Here is a 10,000-nt window from a genome sequence, read left to right on the forward strand (position 1 = left end):
ACATGCTCTGATAGGTAGGTTCGTTCTCAGTTATCCCTGTGTTCATGGTTTTCGTGTGCTTCCATAGGTTTGGTCCGTGTTTTTGAGTACTCTTGTCCATGATTTTCGTGTGCTTCTAGAGGTTTGGTCCGATTTTCAGTACTCTTGTCCATGCTTTCACATGCTCTGATAGGTAGGTTCGTTCTCAGTTATCCCTGTGTTCATGGTTTTCGTGTGCTTCCATAGGTTTGGTCCGTGTTTTTGAGTACTCTTGTCCATGATTTTCGTGTGCTTCTAGAGGTTTGGTCCGATTTTCAGTACTCTTGTCCATGCTTTCACATGCTCTGATAGGTAGGTTCGTTCTCAGTTATCCCTGTGTTCATGGTTTTCGTGTGCTTCCATAGGTTTGGTCCGTGTTTTTGAGTACTCTTGTCCATGATTTTCGTGTGCTTCTAGAGGTTTGGTCCGATTTTCAGTACTCTTGTCCATGCTTTCACATGCTCTGATAGGTAGGTTCGTTCTCAGTTATCCCTGTGTTCATGGTTTTCGTTTGCTTCGATTCGTTCACTCTATTACTCTTGTCTTTGGTTTTCGTTTGCTTCGATTCGTTCACTCCATTACTCTTGTCTGTGGTTTTTCGTTTGCTTCGATTCGTTCAGTCCATTACTCTTGTATGTGATTTTCGTTTGCTTCGATTCGTTCAGTCCATTACTCTTGTGTGTGGTTTTCGTTTGCTTCGAGTCGTTCAGTCCATTACCCTTGTCTATGATTTTCGTTTGCTTCGAGTCGTTCAGTCCAATACTTACCCTTGTCTATGATTTTCGCTCTAAGCCCAGTCGCCCTGCGCTCTGGAAATCACATTCCAACTCTATCACCGATAGCGCTCACACCTTGGAAACCACATTTCACCCAGGGGACCTTAGGGTGGATTTTGAGCCTTTCGGGATTGCGAAACCATCATTTAACACTCTAAACTTAATTTCCGCAATCCCAGACGCACTTTCCATATGGTCTCCAAAAATGCGTGTGAGCTGACCTGGTCCCTTATAATAGGCAATGAACACGATTTTGGCAAAATATTTTTTTCAAAATTTTTTGACTCACCGGGTAAAATCGAATTTACTTGGGAAAAATGTTCTAGCAGGGGCCCTCCCATACAAATTTTTTTCTTCTCAAAAATGATTTTCGTTTCACTTTTCATACTCAGGGGAGTCTAAAATTGATGTTTTGAGTCACCATGAAAAAAAAATTTTTTTTGACCCGAGCTTGTGTCGCGACCCAAAAATCGACTCACTTGGGAAAAATGTTCTAGCAGGGGCCCTCCCATACAAAAATTTTTTCTTCTCAAAAATGATTTTCGTTTCACTTTTCATACTCAGGGGAGTCTAAAATTGATGTTTTGAGTCACCGTGAAAAAAAAAATTTTTTGACCCGAGCTTGTGTCGGCGACCCAAAATCGACGCACTTGGGAAAAATGTTCTAGCAGGGGCCCTCCCATACAAAAATTTTTTCTTCTCAAAAATGATTTTCGTTTCACTTTTCATACTCAGGGGAGTCTAAAATTGATGTTTTGAGTCACCGAGAAAAAAAAATTTTTTTGACCCGAGCTTGTGTCGGCGACCCAAAATCGACGCACTTGGGAAAAATGTTCTAGCAGGGGCCCTCCCATACAAAAATTTTTTCTTCTCAAAAATGATTTTCGTTTCACTTTTCATACTCAGGGGAGTCTAAAATTGATGTTTTGAGTCACCGAGAAAAAAAAATTTTTTTGACCCGAGCTTGTGTCGGCGACCCAAAATCGACGCACTTGGGAAATATGTTCTAGCAGGGGCCCTCCCATACAAAAATTTTTTCTTCTCAAAAATGATTTTCGTTTCACTTTTCATACTCAGGGGAGTCTAAAATTGATGTTTTGAGTCACCGAGAAAAAAAAATTTTTTTGACCCGAGCTTGTGTCGGCGACCCAAAACCGACGCACTTGGGAAATATGTTCTAGCAGGGGCCCTCCCATACAAAATTTTTTTCTTCTCAAAAATGATTTTCGTTTCACTTTTCATACTCAGGGGAGTCTAAAATTGATGTTTTGAGTCACCGAGAAAAAAAAATTTTTTTGACCCGAGCTTGTGTCGGCGACCCAAAATCGACGCACTTGGGAAAAATGTTCTAGCAGGGGCCCTCCCATACAAAAATTTTTTCTTCTCAAAAATGATTTTCGTTTCACTTTTCATACTCAGGGGAGTCTAAAATTGATGTTTTGAGTCACCGAGAAAAAAAAATTTTTTTGACCCGAGCTTGTGTCGGCGACCCAAAATCGACGCACTTGGGAAATATGTTCTAGCAGGGGCCCTCCCATACAAAAATTTTTTCTTCTCAAAAATGATTTTCGTTTCACTTTTCATACTCAGGGGAGTCTAAAATTGATGTTTTGAGTCACCAAGAAAAAAAAATTTTTTTGACCCGAGCTTGTGTCGCGACCCAAAAATCGACTCACTTGGGAAAAATGTTCTAGCAGGGGCCCTCCCATACAAAAATTTTTTCTTCTCAAAAATGATTTTCGTTTCACTTTTCATACTCAGGGGAGTCTAAAATTGATGTTTTGAGTCACCGTGAAAAAAAAAATTTTTTGACCCGAGCTTGTGTCGGCGACCCAAAATCGACGCACTTGGGAAAAATGTTCTAGCAGGGGCCCTCCCATACAAAAATTTTTTCTTCTCAAAAATGATTTTCGTTTCACTTTTCATACTCAGGGGAGTCTAAAATTGATGTTTTGAGTCACCGAGAAAAAAAAATTTTTTTGACCCGAGCTTGTGTCGGCGACCCAAAATCGACGCACTTGGGAAATATGTTCTAGCAGGGGCCCTCCCATACAAAAATTTTTTCTTCTCAAAAATGATTTTCGTTTCACTTTTCATACTCAGGGGAGTCTAAAATTGATGTTTTGAGTCACCGTGAAAAAAAAATTTTTTTGACCCGAGCTTGTGTCGGCGACCCAAAATCGACGCACTTGGGAAAAATGTTCTAGCAGGGGCCCTCCCATACAAAAATTTTTTCTTCTCAAAAATGATTTTCGTTTCACTTTTCATACTCAGGGGAGTCTAAAATTGATGTTTTGAGTCACCGAGAAAAAAAAATTTTTTTGACCCGAGCTTGTGTCGGCGACCCAAAATCGACGCACTTGGGAAAAATGTTCTAGCAGGGGCCCTCCCATACAAAAATTTTTTCTTCTCAAAAATGATTTTCGTTTCACTTTTCATACTCAGGGGAGTCTAAAATTGATGTTTTGAGTCACCGAGAAAAAAAAATTTTTTTGACCCGAGCTTGTGTCGGCGACCCAAAATCGACGCACTTGGGAAAAATGTTCTAGCAGGGGCCCTCCCATACAAAAATTTTTTCTTCTCAAAAATGATTTTCGTTTCACTTTTCATACTCAGGGGAGTCTAAAATTGATGTTTTGAGTCACCGTGAAAAAAAAATTTTTTTGACCCTAGCTTGTGTCGGCGACCCAAAATCGACGCACTTGGGAAAAATGTTCTAGCAGGGGCCCTCCCATACAAAAATTTTTTCTTCTCAAAAATGATTTTCGTTTCACTTTTCATACTCAGGGGAGTCTAAAATTGATGTTTTGAGTCACCGAGAAAAAAAAATTTTTTTGACCCGAGCTTGTGTCGGCGACCCAAAATCGACGCACTTGGGAAAAATGTTCTAGCAAGGGCCCTCCCATACAAAAATTTTTTCTTCTCAAAAATGATTTTCGTTTCACTTTTCATACTCAGGGGAGTCTAAAATTGATGTTTTGAGTCACCGTGAAAAAAAAATTTTTTTGACCCGAGCTTGTGTCGGCGACCCAAAATCGACGCACTTGGGAAAAATGTTCTAGCAGGGGCCCTCCCATACAAAAATTTTTTCTTCTCAAAAATGATTTTCGTTTCACTTTTCATACTCAGGGGAGTCTAAAATTGATGTTTTGAGTCACCGTGAAAAAAAAATTTTTTTGACCCGAGCTTGTGTCGGCGACCCAAAATCGACGCACTTGGGAAAAATGTTCTAGCAGGGGCCCTCCCATACAAAAATTTTTTTTTGACTCACCGGGTAAAATGGTCGCACTTGGTAAAAATGTTCTAGCAGGGGCCCTCCCATACAAAAATTTTTTCTTCTCAAAAATGATTTTCGTCCATTTGCTTCAACTTTGGAAAAAATTTTCGATGATGAAAAATTTTCACCTTCGACGTCCATCGACCACTCGACCCGAACTTGGTACTTTTGTATGGAGGTACCCGAGTGGTGACTTTTTCATACAAAAATTTTTATTTCTCAAATCGATCCGTGGTTTCACTTTTCATACTCTAGGGCCCATTTGCTTCAACTTTGGAAAAAATTTTCGATGATGAAAAATTTTCACCTTCGACGTCCATCGACCACTCGACCCGAACTTGGTACTTTTGTATGGAGGTACCCGAGTGGTGACTTTTTCATACAAAAATTTTTATTTCTCAAATCGATCCGTGGTTTCACTTTTCATACTCTAGGGCCCATTTGCTTCAACTTTGGAAAAAATTTTCGATGATGAAAAATTTTCACCTTCGACGTCCATCGACCACTCGACCCGAACTTGGTACTTTTGTATGGAGGTACCCGAGTGGTGACTTTTTCATACAAAAATTTTTATTTCTCAAATCGATCCGTGGTTTCACTTTTCATACTCTAGGGCCCATTTGCTTCAACTTTGGAAAAAATTTTCGATGATGAAAAATTTTCACCTTCGACGTCCATCGACCACTCGACCCGAACTTGGTACTTTTGTATGGAGATACCCAAGTGGTGACTTTTTCATACAAAAATTTTTTTGCGAATACGTGTTCGTTCGCGATCATTTAGGCCATGAACCGCAAGTCCGCTGCGATAGAAATAGTGCATTGTAGTTACTCGACGAGAAAAAAAATCGGGACTTAGAAAAATTTTTGAAAGTCAAATCGTATTGACTTCCAACAACACCTGATAATAAACACACATTGCCTGTTGCACCACAGATCGCATTTGACTTAACAAATCGCCTGTTGGTACGCACATCACCATCGACTTTACCAATCGCGTTTCGCACCGCTAATCCCACTTGGCGTGGAGCCACGCACATAATGTTGCGAGGAGAGTATTAATCGGGACTTAGCGTTTTAAGCTCGCGAACACTCCACTATGGGAGTGCACGCAAGCACCAACTGTACACACACAACACAACAATCACTCTCGCGAACACTCCATTCCCAAAGTGAACGCGAGCACCAGCAAGCATGGGTCGCCTGAGAGGATCGATGCGAACGCATCTCTACAACTCGCAGCTCCCAGCCTGTAGTCCCGTCGTTTGCGGGCGGTCGAAGGTGTCGAAACTAGTTGTATCCACGGTCGACGGAAACACAGCCACCAGGGTTCCCTGTGGTAAGGTACTTCCACGTGCAGCGTGCTCCCGCCCGTTGCGGCTCAGTCTAGTGCTATAGCGGGGATGAGACGTCAGTGTGCGCGGGGCAGCACCGACGGATCTCGGAGGGTTGTTAAGCCCGCTAGCTTCCGATCACCTAATGGGTTTGAGAAGCGCTATCAGCTCGGATTGGATACGACCTTAGAGGCGTTCAGGCATAATCCAGCGGACGTAGCGTCATACCAAAGTCCGGTCGAACTAGTATTGAGCCAGTGGTCCGTACCTGTGGTTCCTCTCGTACTGCACAGGAATTCCGTTAAGATAGCGGCAAACAGCACACACCAGTAGGGTAAAACTAACCTGTCTCACGACGGTCTAAACCCAGCTCACGTTCCCTTGAAAGGGTGAACAATCCTACGCTTGGTGAATTTTGCTTCACAATGATAGGAAGAGCCGACATCGAAGGATCAAAAAGCCACGTCGCTATGAACGCTTGGCGGCCACAAGCCAGTTATCCCTGTGTGGTGACATTCGAGCAGTCGAGCTGTTCGGACGTGGTGTATTTTGCTCCTGAGTGAGTTAAAAATTGTGGCGTTAAATTACCTCGGAAAGTCTCGAATTTGTTCATAATCAGTCCATAAGAGGGTGTTTAGAGTGACTTTAGTGAAAACCGGACGAAAATCGGTGCATTAGTGGGCCAAAAAAGTGAAAAACATTGCCCCATACATTTTGTATGGGGAACAATTTTGGCCATAAAACCGTGCTAAATTGGTGAAAATCAACGCGGTTTGCGTTTAAAACGCATAAATAGACGCCAGTGAAGTGTTTTCAAGCTATAAACAGTGTTTGCCGGCGAATTTTAGCGAAAATACGGAGTGGCAAATTTGTGCATACATTTGGAACAACAACAACAACAATAGTGCGTGCGTGTTGTGAGTTTGCGCAAAAATCCGGTCCAATCGGGCCGGATGAGGTGGCAAACGATAGATTCTGTGTCCCCGATCGCCCAATAGCCGAAAACCGGAAGAAAATCGGTGCAGAATTGGGAAAAAACAGTGACGGCAAAAATGCGCATGGTGCTACCGCTGCGGCACGTGTTCTGGAAGTGACAGTTGTATATACAAAAACGTTAATAACTTCGCGAGTTTTGGTCCGATTTGGCTGCGGTTTGCACTGTTGTGCTAGTTTTAGTGCATTTAATACGATCCGTGCATAAAAATAGTGAAAATCGCGAAAATAATTTTTGACATTTTTGTGACAACCCGGGACGACCCAACAGACAAATATTGATAGGCGAGCAGTCCCCAACAGACAATTTTTCAAATTGACGGTTTCTGCTCGAAAACTGCTCGAAACCAAAAAAGACGCAGAAAATTCTGGGAAGCTGTGGGGGGTCATCGGCAGCTCGAATCTGCTCGATTCGGACAGTTTTTATCGAGCTCGAAACTGCTCGAATTCCCGATTTTTGCGGGAAATTGCCGGGAAAAATCTGGGAACGACTGCAAAAATTCGGAAAGGCGTTTGCAAGCAGGGAAACCCCCCCCCTGACCACTAAGACCTGCTTGGGTCTCTAAAATGGCGACAACTCGTACATCGCGTCCTCGGTCGGAATCGACAGAGGAAAGGCCGGGGCGATCCCTTTCGGCGGTAGAGCCGAAGGTCATTCTCACCAGAGCCTCGGCGTTGGCCTCAAAGTCGGTGAACCCGGACATGGTCGAACTGCGAAAGGTGCTCGGGGAAATGTCCCTCGCCAATGAGCAGCTTCGGGCCATGGTGAAGGAGCTGCAGCAAGAGCTGGTGATGCTGCGACAGCGTACCGTGGCCAACGAAGATATGGCCCGGGAGGAGCGGAAGCTGGCCCGCGAAGAATTTAAGCTGGCGCAAGAGAAATTCCACCAGGAGCTGCAGTGGAATAAGGACCAGGCCCGCCAGTGGTATGAAGAGACGCAGCGTCTCAGAGGCGAGCTGGCAAAGGAGACTGCGTGCCACCAGGAGTTGCTGGCACAGATGCTTGGTTGCGGCGGTAACCAAGCTCTGCAACCGCAGCAGCAGGCGCAGCCAGCTGTTGCGCAGCAGCAGCCTCAGAGGCAGCAGAAACAGCAACAGCAACGGCCTCCGTCGAAGCAGGTGACATCGCAGAGCTCCCTGCAGCAACCGCAACAGCAGCAACAACAACAGCAGCAGCAGCGGATGACGTATGCTAACGTGGCGGCCGAGACATCCGGCACGCAGGCTTCCCAGGGCGGTTCTTGGACGGTGGTGGGGCCTCGTAAAGCACCGCAGAAGTCGCAGCAGCAACAACAACAGCAGCAGCTGGCCAAGCCGCGACCACAATCTGCGGCGGCGAAGCATTCGGCGAAGAAGAAGCTGGACGCCATCGAGGTTGCCCCAGGCGAGGGTCAGTCTTGGACCGACGCGTATCAGCTGATACGCAGCGCTCCGTCGTTGGCCGAAGACCAGGCCAAGCTTGGAGTGGGACGACGAACGACGCGGGACCGGCTGGTCATGAACTTGGAGGACGGCGCCAATGCTGAAGCAATCCTGCAACGAGTGCAGGAGGTCTTTGCACAGTCTGCAGCTCCGGCCACCATCCGCCTGGTGACAGAAACGGTGGAGGTCCGCCTTGATGAGGTGGACCCTTTAGCGGTGGCATTGGATGTGGCGAAGGCGGTGACGACCACCAGTTCGGAGTCGGTGAGCGAATCCGCTGTGCACCTAGTGAAGGCGTGGAACGGTACGCAGACGGCGTACGTTCGGATGACACTCAAGGCGGCGGAGTTGATGCACCAACAGCGAGTACGAGTGCTGCACACCTCATGCTTGGCGACGAAACTGACACCACCGACGCGGGGCCAGCTACGGTGCTTCAAATGCCTGGAGCACGGACACCTGCGGCACCAGTGCAAGAACGGGACGGATCGATCGACGCACTGCATCCGCTGCGGCCAACCGGGCCACCTGGCCCGAGCCTGCACAGCGGAGGTGTGTTGTGCGGTCTGCAAGGGCCCTCACCGAGTAGGACACCCGTCCTGCACCCGGAAGGTCTGAAGGTCTTGCAGATCAACCTCGGGCGCAGCCGTGCAGCGCAGGACATCATGCTGCAGACGGCTAGGGAGATCGGAGCGCAGGTGGTGATAGCGTGCGAGCTGTACAAACCACCTAGAGACAGCGTGCGGTGGGCGGTCGACGAGGCTCAGAGCGTAGCGGTAGTGGCGACTGGCGGCTACCCCATCCAACGACTGGGGAGTTCATCGGTGCCTGGGCTGGTAGTTGCCACCATAGCCGGGATAACGTTTGCCAGCTGCTATGTGTCCCCCAACATCGGACAAGCGGAACTCGGCGACTACTTGGAAGCGGTTGAGCTCACGCTCACGGGGCAGGATCCCATGGTTCTGGCTGGGGACTTTAACGCCTGGAACCAGGAGTGGGGCAGTTCAAGAACCACGGCGAAGGGTGAGGACTTGCTGAGTATTGTTGAGCACCTCGGTCTTAGGACGCTCAACCGAGGGAACACACCCACTTTCAAGGGCAACGGTGTTGCACGGGAAAGCGTCATCGACGTGAGCTTCTCGAGTCCCTGCGTAGCGGAGCCAGGCAGTTGGAGTGTGAGCAGTAGGTACTCCGGTAGCGACCACAGCTATGTGCTGTTCAGCGCTAAACTGCCTTCGACCAGCGGCCGACAAGAACATCAGCATCGGCCACACTGCAACGGGCACGGCGGTACAGCAGGCATGACGCGGCACGCGGGAACACGCTACAAAACAAGCCAATTCAATCAGGCTTGTTTTAAGCTGGCGCTTGGGATCGGTCGTTTCGACGATGTAAGCACACCTGAGGGCCTGATCAGGGGGCTCACAGAAGCGTGCGACGCAACGATGGAGAGGATCCACAAGACGAATTTCCGGCAGGCTCCGACGCTATACTGGTGGAACCCGGAAATCGCGAGGGCGCGAGATGCGTGCGAAGCTGCCGAGGCCAGGCTACGCACAGCAACGCAGACCGACGACCGTATCGCCGCTTCAGCCCGCTTGCTGGACGACCGTAGGGCTTTGGAACGGGAGATCCAGCGCAGCAAAGAGCGCTGCATGCAGGAGCTCATCGACGGAGTCGAGGATGATGTGTTTGGGTTGGGGTATCGAGTGGTTATGGCCAAGCTGCGCAGTCGAGCGCCGCCAGAACTGGACCGCTCTGTGCTGGAGCCGATCATCGACGCCCTCTTCCCGGCCCACCCATCGTTCGAGTGGCCGCCGATTGCGACGGAAAGCGACGAGGACGAAGAGCCCATCCGACCAGTCACCCGTGAGGAGATCCTTTGCATCGCTGAGGGGATGGCCACCTCAAAGGCGCCGGGCCTCGATGGAATTCCCAACGCGGCAGTGAAGACCGCGATGAGGGAGCACCCGGAAGCGTTCGTGCGGGCCTACAATGAGGTCCTGCAGAGCGGCGAGATTCCGGCATCGTGGAAAGTGGCACGCCTGGCGCTCATCCCGAAACCAGGCAAACCACCGGGCGAACCGTCGTCAAGTCGTCCACTGCTGATGCTGGGAGCGGCACCTAAGGGGTTCGAGAGACTGGTTTTGAACCGCCTCAATGAGCATCTCGAGGATGAGA

Source organism: Anopheles moucheti (genome assembly GCF_943734755.1).
Source record: "Anopheles moucheti chromosome X unlocalized genomic scaffold, idAnoMoucSN_F20_07 X_unloc_2, whole genome shotgun sequence".
In the NCBI taxonomy this organism is placed as follows: domain Eukaryota; kingdom Metazoa; phylum Arthropoda; class Insecta; order Diptera; family Culicidae; genus Anopheles; species Anopheles moucheti.